The following is a 14293-nucleotide window of genomic DNA, read 5'->3' on the forward strand; positions in this document are numbered from 1 at the left end:
CCAGATTTCAGAGTATTTTGGATTCCAATTTTGGAGGTTAGTTATGCCCAACTTGTGCTATGATTTTGATTTATATCTGTAGTATTTTTGCTATGTCATTGTATAGAGTTTTCTTTTTAGTGGCTGCTCTAGAGACTAGAATAAAGATATATTCTGTCAATATTCATGGATTCTGCATAATCCCTCTATTGTATGTGTAAATGAAATCGATACTTGTGGTGCTTTTCTGACCATTTGCCGCTAGGAACGGTGAGAAGTTTGAGTCACCAATTGCACACTTCCAGCAGAGCTTGAGTACGATGAGGCTCTACTTCCCTGTTTCAGCCTCCAGAAAGTAACCAAATATCCACTTCATGGTCCACGGAGTCCCATATTTTCCCCATTTTTGTGTCTTTTTGGGTGAATTCAATATTTACAATGGCTATCGTGTATTGTCCCGAGGTACTGTCTAGTGCCCCTTAGCCCTAAAAGCTTGTGATGTGCTTTACAGAAAAAAAAAAAAAATCTGTATGTCAGATAATAGCCTGTGGTTGGGAATGGGTGAAGGTGTGGAGTTACGAGGTCAGTGTCAACAAATCAGCAATATGTACTGAACAGTTGTCTTTAAACAGAAACATGCACTAAATAGGGTCGTGTCTGAATCAGTTGACAGAAATGTTGGGATCAGAGGCTCATAGGAACCTGACCTTGAAATTTCCTAAGAGTGATAGTTCAATATTTGACAATTCAGTGTTCACAAAGATTTTAAAGAGCATAATTAGTGTAAATAATAAGGGCCATCTGTACTTAATTATTCAGCCTACTTGGAATTTACCACTTCACTTATAGTGTAGATAATTTACTCTCCCTTCTTTATGCTGTAATTGTTATAGGTAATGCATCTACATATATTGAAAATTCTGCTCAGGGATGTTATAATTTTCACTTTCAGCCAGAGTATGTATCTTGTCTTAAAAACTTAAAGGGAAAGGACAGTTTATTGTATTTTCCAACATAACATTTCTGTTGTTCTATCCAACAGATAGGACAGATATCCAGAATTTCGTTTAATGCATGTTTTAGAGCAGATTTTCAGGCAACAAATTTTCCTAATTTTCTCTCACCCAGAAATGTCCTTTTCTCATCTTTATTCTGGAAATACATCTTGACTGGATATAGGATTCTGAATTTTTGAACATTTTACAGAAGTTATTCCACTGCCCTGTGACATTATGGTTTACAAAAAGACATCTGCAGTCATTCAACTTATAACATTTTTCTGTGGCAGCGTTCACAATTTCATCTTTGGTTTCTGGAAGTCTGATCATGGTATGTTTTTGTGTGGATTTCTTGACATCCTATTTGAGATTTGCCAAGGTTTTCTAATCTATGGTGACTATATATATATATATATATATATATATATCCAAATTTGTGGTGTTATCAGCCCAATATATCTTATACACACTGTTTCCTTCTTTCCTTCAGAAACTTTGATCACATATATGCTGGACCTTTGTTGGGCGTTGCCTACAATCTCCATTACAATATGGCGTCTAGCAGATGTTCGAGGGGCGTGTCTGCGGCTTCAGTTAAGCTACGTAAGATCAGACCACCGGCAGGGATAGGTCCGCTTTAATTCCAGACACGTGGACAGTGCGTGATCCTTATACTTTGCTTAAGGTGCCCCGCGCATTCTCCACCCACACCTGCATGACCTTTTTGCTGATTGGCTCCTCTGCTGCGCATGTCTTTAGTAAGCTTTATAAGCCTGCACACTTCCTCAATAAAGCGGTTCCTGCTTTGACAGAACTCACGGGTGCTTGTGGTGTGTTCATCACCTGTCGACCTTACCTCTCCCATTAGCCTTGTTGGGGAGTGCTTGCACTGGCCCTGCTGGTCAGGGGCTGCATTGGGCTTGAGACCCCGACAGACCTTTTGATGTTACCTCATAAATGATGTTATCTGGCTACTCCTACCATTGTTGCTACAGCCAGTTTTCACTTCAGGACTAGAGAAAGAGAGGAAAAATATAGGAAGCATCCCCCACTCTGGAGGAGTGACCAGAAGGGAAGCTCCCCTTGGTGCTCTTTCCATTCAAGTCCAGTGAGCTCTTCCAGGACTCTGGTTCCTTTGAGCCAACTTTAGAATATAGAGAGGAGAAAGAATGCAAAACTCACTGCCACATCAATTGTACTTAAGAGTTCAAATTTTCCTCTCCAATCTGCCTAATCCCATTACTTTTCAGAGTCCTCAGAGAGTTACTCCATGTATTCTGTTAAAGGCTTTTTATTGCATTTTAATGGAAAAACAGAACAAAATGTACTTACTCCATCTTTTTCAACATTTTATTGAAAAACAGTCTATATTCCAAGAAAGGTACACAAAAGTACAAAAGTACACAAATGAGTTTTTTGTCCTCTAATCACATGCATAACCAACACCCAAATTAATAACAAAACACTATTAGAACCCCAAGAGTTCTCACTGTTCCCCCTTTCCATTGTTTATAACACAAGGGAAAGAGTATATTGTCATTTACATGGTATGATTTAATGAAGCAATTTGTAGCTAAATACCAAATGATAGGGCATCCACACAATTTTTATACTCTATTTAGTTACTTGCATAAGTAAGGGAAAATGATATTTGTCTTTCTGGATCTGGCTTATTCCACTTAGTATAATAAATATAGTAATAGATCATAAAAATTATCTCCATTTGCATCCACTTTGTTGAAAATGTTAGGATTTCAGTCTTTTTTGCAGCCGCATTATATTCCATCGAGTACATACACCACATTTTCTTTATCCACTCATGAGCTGGTGGGTATCTAGGTTGATTCTATATCCTTGGTATTGTGACTTAAGCTTCTATGAACATAGGAGTGCACGTATCTATTTAATATGCTGATTTCACTTCTTTTGGGTAAATTCCCAGGAGTGGAATACTTGGGTCACTTGGTAGATTAATTTTTAAATTTCTGAAGAATCTCCACACTGTTTTCCATAATGGTTGTACGGGTTTACATTTCCACCAACAGTGTATTAGGGTCCCTTTTTGTCACAACCTCACCCACATTTGTTATTGATTTTTGGATAATAACCATTCTAACTGGGATGAGGTAAAACTTCATTGTGGTTTTAATCGCATTCATGTGATGGTTAGTGTTCCTGAGCATTTTGTCATGTGTCTTTCAGCCGTTCATATTTCCTTATTTGAAAAAAATGTTCATATCCTTAACCCACTTCTTAACTGGATTGTTTTGTTGGTGTTGAGTTTCATGAGCCTTTTATATATTCTGGATATTAATTCTTTATCAGATGCATAGTTTGCAAATATTTTCTCCCATTCTGTCAGCAGACTCTTTCTTTAAAAATGATTCGTTTTTATTTATTTGAAAGGTACAGTTACAGAAAGAGAGAGGGAAGGAGGGAGGAAGGGAGGGAGGGAGGGAGGGAGGGAGAAATCTTCCATCTGCTGATTCACGCCCCAAATGGCCACAATAGCTAGGGCTGGGCCAGACCAAAGCCAGAAGCCTGGAGCTTCTTCTGGGTCTCCCACATGTTCAGGATCCCAAGGACTTGGCTTGTCTGCTTCTTTCCCAGGTTGTGTCAGCAAGGAGCTGGTTTGGAAGTGGAGCAACCGGGGCACAAACTGGCACCTATATGGGATGCCAGCATCACAGGTGGTGGTTTAACTCGCTATTCCACAACCGGCTGCACCACAACAGCGCACTCTTTACCTTATTGTTTCCTTTGCTATGCAGAAGCTGTCACTGCTACTGCTGCCGCTGCTGCTGCTTTTTTTTTTTTTTTGGTAATATTTATTTATTTATTTGAAAATCAGAGTTTCAGAGAAAGAGAGGGAGAGACAGAGATTTTCTGTCTACTGGTTCACTACCCAAATGGCTGCAATAGCCGGATCTGGGACAATCAAAAGCCAGGAGCCAGGAGGTTCTCCCGGGTATCTCACATGGGTGCAGGGGCCCAAGGACTTTGGTCATCCCCTGCTGCTTCCCCAAGCACATCATCGGGGAGTTGGATCAGAATTGGAGCAGCTGGGACTGCAACCGGTGCCCATACGGGATGCTGGCACTGCTGGCGGTGGCTTTACTCACCATGTCACAGAGCCTGTCCCCTAAGCAGAAGCTTTTCATGTTGATGTAATCCCATTTGTCTATTTTTGTTCTTGTTGCCTGTGCTTCTGGGGAAGCTGTGCCTAGGCCACTGTCTTCCATCATTTCCCTGTTTCCCTCTCTCTTACTTGGAATTTGAAGTAGTCCGTGTATTTCTAAATTTTCTATAAATTGTGTCAGACTGGACCATTCACTTAAAATTTCATTTAATTTTATATGATCATATAGAGGAAATACACACATGTATTAACTGCTATATCTATATTAGTGTGTTTCCAAATTCTTATAGCTTCGCGTTGTAATGCACAACCTTCAGGAGTTCCCGTGTGTCTGTGGTGAGAGCTTCTTTAGGACATATATTTAGAAGTATGATTACCGCATAAAAAGATATATCCTATGGATTACAAAAGCTCTTTAAACTAGTGGTGTCAGTTAACACTTCTGCTGGAAATGATTTAACATTCCCCTCTCCTTTCTCACATCCTTGCACGCAAATAGTGTCATTAGATTTTTGGAAAATATTTTCCACCCTGATGGGTGTGAAATGTTGTCTTATGATTAAAAAAATTTTCACTTCTCTTTTAAATTATTTTCTGACTGCATAAATGCATATATACTAAAAAATTAACATATGCTAATATAGAACTATAGAAAACTGGAAGAAATGGAGCAGTATGAGGATGATTGTCTTAAAAATTCAGCACAGCAAACTAAGGCCAATTATTGCCTGAGAAGAGGAAAAAAGGCGGCTAGATTGGGCATGGAAATGAAAGAGGATTTAGCCTTCATGGGGTATTTCAGTGTTTAACATGAAAATGTGCTTGTGTATTTCTTCTGGGTTTTTTTCCCTGTGTGTCCATGTTTATTAGCCAAGACATGGAAGCAGCCCTTTAATGGAGGAGAAGACTGAGGGAACGTGGCATATACGCACAAGGAAACACCACTCAAGTTTTTTATAATGAAACATTAACTTTAGAATAAATTGTGGGGGCTGGCGCTGTGCTTTAGTAGGTTAAGCTTCCGCCTGCTGTGCCGGCATCCCATATGGGCACTGGTTCAAGTCCTGGCTGCTCCTCTTCCAATCCAGCTCCTGGCTGATGGCCTAGGGAAGCAGTAGAAGATGGCCTGAGTGCTTGGGCTCCTGCACCCATGTGGAAGATCCAGAAGAAGCTCCTGGCTCCTGAATTTGGATCAGCCTAGCTCTGGCCATTGCACCCATTTGAGGAATGAACAGTGGATGGAAAATCTCTCTCGCTCTGTTTCTCTCTCTCTCTTTCTCTCCCTCTCTCCATCTGTAACTTTGCCTGTCATATAAATAAATAAATCTTTAGAAAAAAGAAAAAATCGTTGAGATATTTCTTAAATATTATTGTATGTTTACTTTTTATATGTCACTCACTATAGGTATGAGTAGACTCTGTTTGCAAGCTAAATTTTGATATCTTGTTAATTATGATATAAAAATTTCTTTATTTTTTAAAAAGCTTTGAAAACAGCTTCAATGGCTACACAAAGTCCCATCTGTATAAATATGCTTTAATTTACCAAATTATTTACCCTTATTGGAGTTGGCATTAGCTTCAGTTTTTCCTCTGTGGATGAAAAAATGCACGTGCAGGGACATCTTGGTCAGTATCCTGGACGATTTCCTCTGGGTGAATCCTGAGAAGAGGAATCAGCAAAGTGGCGCCTACACACTGCTGTGGCTTCCTTGAGGATTCTGCTTTTCCTTCTTCAGAATCATCTCAACCAACAAAACAGAGCTCTTTGCTGGTAATGGGACATTTTGTTCTTTGATGATTTTCTAGTTTCTATCTCTCACATTTCACAGAGAGGAATTCTTAAAAGTTCTTTGTCTAACATACAGTTTCACTACAGATGAAAGACAGGCACACACACTGAGTTAAAGAGATGGAGAGAGACAAAGAACAGCTGATACATGGCAGTGGGCAAACACAGAGTGAATTAGATTCCAGGAAGTGAAAATACAGTGAAACAAATTTTCTCATTTTTTTTCTTAGTTTACTTTTGAACCGCTTGTTGCTGTGTAGTCGTGTCACTTTTCTTAATCATAGATCCACCTTTAAGTCCCAGCCATATGTTGAGAAAACAGCGTATGCCATTGGTAAAAACATCCAGACTCAGTGTGATTGCTCCATCCTGCAGGTGAGTGGAGGACACAGAGCAGCCATTTCATTGCACAATGAGGCACTTCAGATCGTTGGAGAAATTCTGTGCATTGACCTCATTCAAACATTCATTCTATACTTTTTTTTTTTATTTTTTGACAGGCAGAGTGGACAGTGAGAGAGAGAGAAAGAGACAGAGGGAAAGATCTTCCTTTTGCTGTTGGTTCACCCTCCAATGGCCACCGCGGCCGGCGCACTGCGGCCAGCGCATGGCGCTGATCCGAAGCCAGGAGCCAGGTGCTTCTCCTGGTCTCCCATGCTGGTGCAGGGCCCAAGCATTTGGCCCATCCTCCACTGCACTCCCTGGCCACAGCAGAGAGCTGGCCTGGAAGAGGGGCAACCAGGACAGAATCTGGCGCCCCGACTGGGACTAGAACCCGGTGTGCCAGCGCCGCAGGTGGAGGATTAGCCTAGTGAGCCGTGGCGCCAGCCCATTCTATATTATATGCACAAAAACAGCTTTCTATCCCAGGAAGCACGCTTACAGGTGCCCTCCCGAAATCATGCAAAAATCAAACACACATAAAATGTAGCTGCACAAAACGATCATTATGCTGGAAGCTAGAGTTAAACATTAAATATAGACTCATTTTGCAAAGATGAAAATAGTTAATGAGTTCACTAATGAGAATCCCATTTATAGTATTACACCCAGTTTTTCCTATGCACATTTTATGTTATTGAGATAAAAGCATACAGATTATTTATTTATTTATTTATTTATTTGAGACGCAGAACAGAAAGCTCTCATTTACTGATTCACTTGGACCAAGGCCCAAGCCAGGAGCCTAGAATTCAATCCAGGTCTCCCAGTGTCAGGAATCCAATTACCTGAGCCATCATTGCTGCCTCCCAGAATCTGCATTAGCAGGAAGTGGGAGCCTTGAGCCAGGGCTAGGACTAGAACGCAGGTATTCCAATATGAGACAAGGGTATATTGACCACTAGGCCAAATGCCTACTCTGCCTACAGATATTTTCATCTTGTTTTTTTCTATTTAGCTTTTTTTTTTTTTTTTTTTTTTTTTTTTTTTTTTTTTTTTTTTTACAAAACGAAATATCTGTTGGGCTGGCACTGCAGTGCAGGGGGTTAAGTTGCCATCAGCAGTGCCGGCATCCATATGAGTGCCAGTTCGAGTCCTGGCTGCTCCACTTCTGATTCATCTCCCTGCTAACGCACCTGGGAAAGCAGTGGAAGATGGCCCATGTCCTTGGGTCCTACACCTATATGGGAGACCTGGAAGAAGCTCCTGTCTCTGGATTCAGCCTGGCCCAGCTCCAGTCATTGCAGCCATTTGGGGAGTGAACCAGAGGATGGAAGATGTCTCTCTTCATCTCTCCTCTCTCTCTGTAACTCTGTCTTTCAAATAAATAAATCTTTTAAAAGTGTTTATTTAGTTTCATCTAATTGACAGGCAGAATGGGGGATGAAGAAAGAGAGAGAGAGAGAGAGGGAGAGAGAGAGAGAATATGTCTTCCGTGATTTGGTTTCATTCCCCAAATGTCTACAACAACCAAGGCTGGGCCAGACTGAAGTTAGGAACCAGAAGCTTCATCCAGGTCTCCCACATGATGGCAGGGACCCAAGACTTCACCCATCATCTGCTGTCTCCCAGGCACATCAGCAAGGAGCTGGATCAATAGACGAGTAACTGGAAGAACCTAGGACTCAAACCAGCAGTCCAATTTGGACTGCAGGCTTTGCGAGCGGCGGCTTAACCTCCTGCACCCCAATACCTGCCCCTAGTTAGCTTCTTCCTGGAAGCATTTTACCTACCATCCATCACTCTCCCTAATATTATTTTCAATTGCTGTACAATATGCTTTGATTTATCAAATGTCGGGACCTGTGCTCAGCCCTTGGCACTCATAACCTCTGAGCCTGTGAGGCAGATGTTATCATTGTGCCCACTTTACAGAGGGGACCATTGCATGGAGTCTGGTATTCTATCCCAGCAGTGACAATAAAGATCATGATCTAAATAATGATCCTTGATGTCTAACTCTGGTTTTCATAGAAACTGAAAAAGACATCAAATAATCGCTGTTTTAAAACTTCGGTTACCTTGCTTTAGCTGAGTGGATGTCTGTTTCCATGGAGACAGAAGTACTAGTGGCAGAGGAGTGAGAATTGGCTTTAGTGAACATCAGAAACAATTGCTGCCCAAAAGCGGGACTGTCGCTTCCTAAATCGCACCTGTCCAGCCTGCGGCATAAGATACACGGCTGGAGTTTGTGGATTATTGACTTTGGAAGGGAAAAAAGAAGAATTCTGCTACATCTGACACCCAACTCCCCAGCTAAGCCACACCAGTCAGTCTAAATAATTCCAGCAAAATTAGATTTTTTTTAACCCAAAATTTGCAAAATGCCTGTGTAGTTTTCTCCAGTGTTTTTAGATAATTGCTAGATATTCCCTTTCATTCATATGGGAAAACCTTACTTTACCAAAAACTAATTACTATTGTTGAGTGACTAATTCACTCTTTGCATAGCAATATTGGGTTAGAACTTTATAATTATGGTGTTAGTCTTTTATCCACATATTACACAGAAATTATCACATTTGAGGGTACTTCCAAAAGTTGGTGGAAAAGTGAAATTTAAAAATAAGTTTATTTTGGTGCAAAAAATTAAAATCCATACATAGTTTTTTCTATGCATTTTCTATAAATTTCTTGAAGACCCCTTGTATAACTTCCCAACCAAACATGAGTATTTTAATATTTTACTATGGAAAATTTGGAACATCTACTACATCCAGACAGAATAAAGCTGAGCAGGAAAATGTCCCGTGGGCCTAATCTGGCCTGCCACCTGCTTCTGGAAGTAAAATTTTCACAGCACACAGTCACATTTCTGCATTTACATATTATCTACGGCTACTTTCACACCACAACGGCAGAGTTGAATAGTGCGACAGAGACCATATGTCCCACAAAGTCTAAAATACGTACTCCCTGCTCTTTCCAAGACGAACCTCTGTCTACCCATCATCACTCAGCTTCAGCAAACAGCAGCCCCTAAGAGGCACACATGGGTGGGGAGTTCATTCTTTTGAATCTCCTTCCCTACCCCTTATAAGTCAGTGATTCATAGACTACTTGAGGGGTCTCCCAAAAGTTCATGGGAAATGCATATGATGAAAAAACTGTGTACAGATCTTACTCTTTTTACACCAAAATAAGCTTTTCATTTCATTATTTCCGCAAACGTTTTGAAGTGCCCTTAAAATATTAAAAGTTAAAAATTGTAACTATGGAGGATGCCATAACTCAATAAAACTGATAGCAGCATGGGGTGCTGCCATTTCCGCCTCCCCTTCCTGACTTGGTCACTCTGGACTTGGTGCAGAGGGAAGAGAGAGGGAAGAGAAGTCCTGGCTGAGAGGGTGAAGAGGTGCTGCACACAGGTGCATGGCAGCTTAGTACAGAGGGAATAACTGACAGCTGACACAGGAATCTCCAGAATCCCCCTCCCCCCTCACGCCCCAGGAGCCTGCCCAGCGCACACCACCAGCGCTGATTTGAAGATTTTCTTATAGCAAAGCTTAGCTTTGGGGCGGCAGGTGTGTGGTGCAGAGGTTTAAGGAGCTTCTTGGGATGCCAGCATGCTACATCAGAGTCCCAGCTGTCCGCTTCCTATTAATGTGCATGGGAAGCCAGTAGAAGATGGACCAGGATGGAGTTCCTGGCTCCTGAGTTTGGCCTGACCCAGTTCTGGCTGTTGCACCCATTTGGGGAAGTAAACCAGCAGATGGAAATTCTCCGTCTCTGACTCTGCCTGTGTGTGTGTGTGTGTGTGTCCCTCTCTCTCTACCTTTTAAATAAATAAATCTTAAAAAAGAAAAAAGACAGCTTCTGGAGCCACAAACTTCACTTGCTGCTCATTGGCTGTGTGAATCTGGATAGGTTCTTTAAAAAAAAAATACCTTAGCTTGGGCACAGCAATGCTGTGTAGGATGCACGCAAGAACCCAGAGGCCACAGCATCCACCCTGGGATTGAGCAGCTCCCAGCAAACAAGTTCACCAGAGACCCAGACTACCCAGAAATAAAAAGGGGAGGCATCTCTGTCTGAACCTCACTCTCAGAAGTCTAAAGATTGAATGCATCAAAGTGCTTTCCGAGAACTGGCCTTACCAATGCTGGCTAGCAGGGATCGTGTGGTGAGATCACCCAAGGGACAGTCAAGAACTTGGAGTCGAACAAACCAACAGCAAACACAACAACAGAAGACAAGAGGAGGAAAGCCCTTCCATTATTTTCCTCACCTCTTTTAGCTGTTTTCAATGTGCTTTCAGATCTAGCCATTTATTTTATCCTCCACGCCTGTCTTTACGATGTGGCGGTGATTTATCTGAATCCGTATTTTATAGATGAGAAGCACAGGGCACTGAGAGGTAAACATCATTTATCGAGGCCGGGTGGAAGCATGGGGATGCTGAGAGCCAGATGGTGGGGTCGGGCACAGACTTTTGGATTCTCCACATGTGCCTTCTCTGTCTGCCTGAGCAAATTCCTTAAGCCCTTTTACCTCCTTTTTTTCGCTTTGTAAAATGCAGATTAGACCTAACTGGTGCTTAACAAATGTGGGGTTTTTTCCCATAGCATGTATCCTGGATGGAGGAAAAGCTCCACGTGGCTTTGGATTGTTCACAGCTGTAATAGGACAACTATGCAGTGGTAAGAAGAGAGCTCTTATCTGGGGTGAGCGCGATCCATAGACTACCATCATGAATGGCAGAGAAGAGGAAATGCCTACTATTTGAGAGAATACAGAGCATCTGCCTGGCTCTGATCTCACAGACATTTTTTGAAGTAGCAGCTACAAGAGCTAACTATATAGCTGGAGCTTTTAGCCTTACCAGGAACTTTTGTGGGGTTTTGACTTTTGTTGCATAAAATGACATCTCCTTCCAAAAGTTACTAAGGTGTTAGGAACTCAAGGCTACACCTGAACATCCCCAGCCATGGTGCTCTCCTTGTGGGATGAAGAGGTTTTGCAGGTTCGGCCCTGAAGGCACCCAGCGCAAGCAGCAGCTATGTGGACTTGTCATTGCCACGGCACAAAATAGCAGGGCTGCAGGGTGGCGCGTAAATGGCTAAGCCCACACCATCACCGTCATTCCCATGAGCCTCCTCAGAGTCATGCTGCTGCAGTCTGGTTGCAGGGGTGAGAGCTTCTCCTCTTCAGCCTATTATCCCAGCATTCATCTGTCCTGTCAACACATCATAAATTGTTTATAATGCCTCGCTCCAGAGCAGCACTGAAGTAATGAGAATAAATAGATCCTGATAGACATATTGCTACCCATGAGATTGAACCGTTAAACAGCTCATGAATATTTAGGAGGTGTTGACTTGCTCCTTACCTCATCAGGCATCTGGGAGATTTTGCCATAAATGTTCACAAATGGGGGTCTGATGTTTGAGGAGCCATGGAGAAGCAAGGAATGGGAAGACTTGAGAGTGGGGCTTGTCCTGGGCTCTGCCTTGTACTAAATGGAGTGATTTGGCTGTGAGTTTTCTCTTTCTCTTTTTTCTTTTTCCTTTTTTTTTCAGCAAGCTCCTTAAAACTCCCTTGGTTTGAATTTACTCATCTGCAAAGTATCTCAAAGGTCTCTCTTAGGATTAGAGATCTGATTCTGAAGGAAGTAGAATGCATGCATATATCATCACATGGGTCCTTTCGGCTTTCCCTACCTCCAGGCTGTGTGGTGGAGCCAGCACAGTTCTGAGCAGCTCAGTTTGATTCAGTCTCAGTCTCACATGGATGCAACCTGGCAGTACGTAGTAAGCCTCAGAGCTGCACCACCCATCTCCAGCCTCTGGCCCTGAGACACTTCCAATAGGACACTGAAGCATGAACACCATGCAGCATGGTCTGAAAGCACAAAGCAATTCACACTCCAGAGCTCACGCATTTGGTCAGTGGGAGATGATTATCAAAAACTGTTCCCTTCACTCAGCCAGATGGACTGTGCTCAGGGTGATATTTCATTTGGCTTGGCAGAAGGTCCCATGAGGAAGAGCAGTCAGTTACACTTACCAAGCAGTGGCCAGTTTAGCAAGGCTCTACCATCTCCTCAGTCTCACTCCTTGACCCTGGGATCTTACTCCCTAATAGAAAAGCTGCACACGAACTCTGCCTCAGGCTTTGCTTTCTGGAGAGCTGAGCCAAGACACTGCAACTATCCAAAGGTCGGACTACACAATGTGAAATCTGGTGTGTGGCCCCATAGAAACCCCCAACATCCTATACTTAACTTATAATTGTTTTTAGAAAGTAGAGTATCATTGAGTATCTACTTTGGTCCATCTGTCTGCTTGTCTGTCTTCCTAGAGAAAGAGATAAAATTCATTTCAAAAATGATCTTCAGGGGAGGCATTTGGCATAACTGTTAAGACGTCACTTGGGACTCCCACAAACCATACTGGAGTGCATGGGTTCAAGTGTTGGTTCTGCTCTCTGCTCCTGATTCCAGTTTCCTGCTAATACCTGCCATGGGAGACAGAAGATTATGATTCATATACTTAGATCTCTGACAACCACATAGGAGACCAGGACACAGACCCTGGCTCTCAGATTTGGTTTGGCTCAGCCCTGGCTGTTGCAGGCATTTGAGGAATGATATAAGATCTCTCTCTCTCTTTCTCTCTCTCTCTCTCTCTCTCTCTCTCTCTCTCTCTCTCTCTCTTTCTCTCCTCTTCACATAAACTAAATAAATTTTAAAACTGATCTTCATGTGAGGCAAGAGAATGGTAAGAAAGTAATCCCTATCACCAAGATGTCTATCAAAGACAGGGATTCTTGGTACTGACTCAGATTTTGACTGTATTCTCCACCACCATTGACTGCCATCTTATCTAGGATTTTGATGCTAACTTTCTTCTCAAAAGAATCCTGCTGGAAATTCACATGGATTTCTGAATGACCTCACTTAGATTGGAAGGAGTCCTAGTCATGAGAGAAAATACTAGCATCAAAGTAGAAAAATGAATCCTAAGATTCCATATGAGACAACATCATCTCAGTATACTTTGGGTTTTCTCATGGGTTCTGGAGATGTTCTTTACATTTGCACAAAATCACAGTTGGATACTCTGGTGCTGTGATTGTCATCTGCCCAGCAGGCTTCTTCTTGCCTACCCTCGTCTTCTGGTTATAATCTGGTTCCCTGCACAGGGCCTGTGACCCTAGATGGGCCAACTTTGGGACTTTCACCTACCCCACAGTGGGGAGGAGAGGGCCACATGTAACTCAACCTAAGTCATCACAGGTTCTCATGGGTACTTTCTTTTTTCCCTTAACAGAGCTAACATGGAAGGCTCCTTTTTTCCTTTGTTAGAAGCTGTAGACATGTTTCAACCAGCAGCTGTCACTGCCCCACAGAGAGCACTTGTCTGCTATACAAAATTATGGAGCTGGCCAGCGCTGCAGCTCATTTGGTTAATCCTCTGCCTGCGGCACCGGCACCCCAGATTCTAGTCCCGGTTGGGGCGCCGGTTCTGGCCTGGTTGCTCCTCTTCCAGTCTAGCTCTCTGCTGTGACCCAGGAAGGCAGTGGAGGATGGCCCAAGTGCTTGGGCCCTGCACCTGCATGGGAGACCAGGAGGAAGATCTGGCTCCTGGCTTCAGATTGGCGCAGAACCAGCCGTAGCAGCCATTTGGGGAGTTAACCCACGGAAGGAAGACCTTTCTCTCTGTCTCTCTCTCTCTCTCACTGTCTAAACTCTGCCTGTCAAAAAAAATATTATGGAGCCTAGATCAACAGAAAAACAAAGAGGTGGGTAGAAAGAGATAGTCTGGGTATCATCCAGTTGCCACTTCCAGTCTCTAAGTTTCACACCTTCCTGCAGCTCATTTTTATTCTCTGAGATAGCCCAGCATCATACCAATAAATCCCCTTCTTTGCTTAAGCTGGCTGGAATTGGGTTTCCGTCACTTGCAATCAAAAGAATCCTGGTTAATATAGATGTGTACAAAA

The sequence above is a fragment of the Lepus europaeus genome, chromosome 19 (assembly GCF_033115175.1).
Source record: "Lepus europaeus isolate LE1 chromosome 19, mLepTim1.pri, whole genome shotgun sequence".
In the NCBI taxonomy this organism is placed as follows: Eukaryota; Metazoa; Chordata; class Mammalia; order Lagomorpha; family Leporidae; genus Lepus; species Lepus europaeus.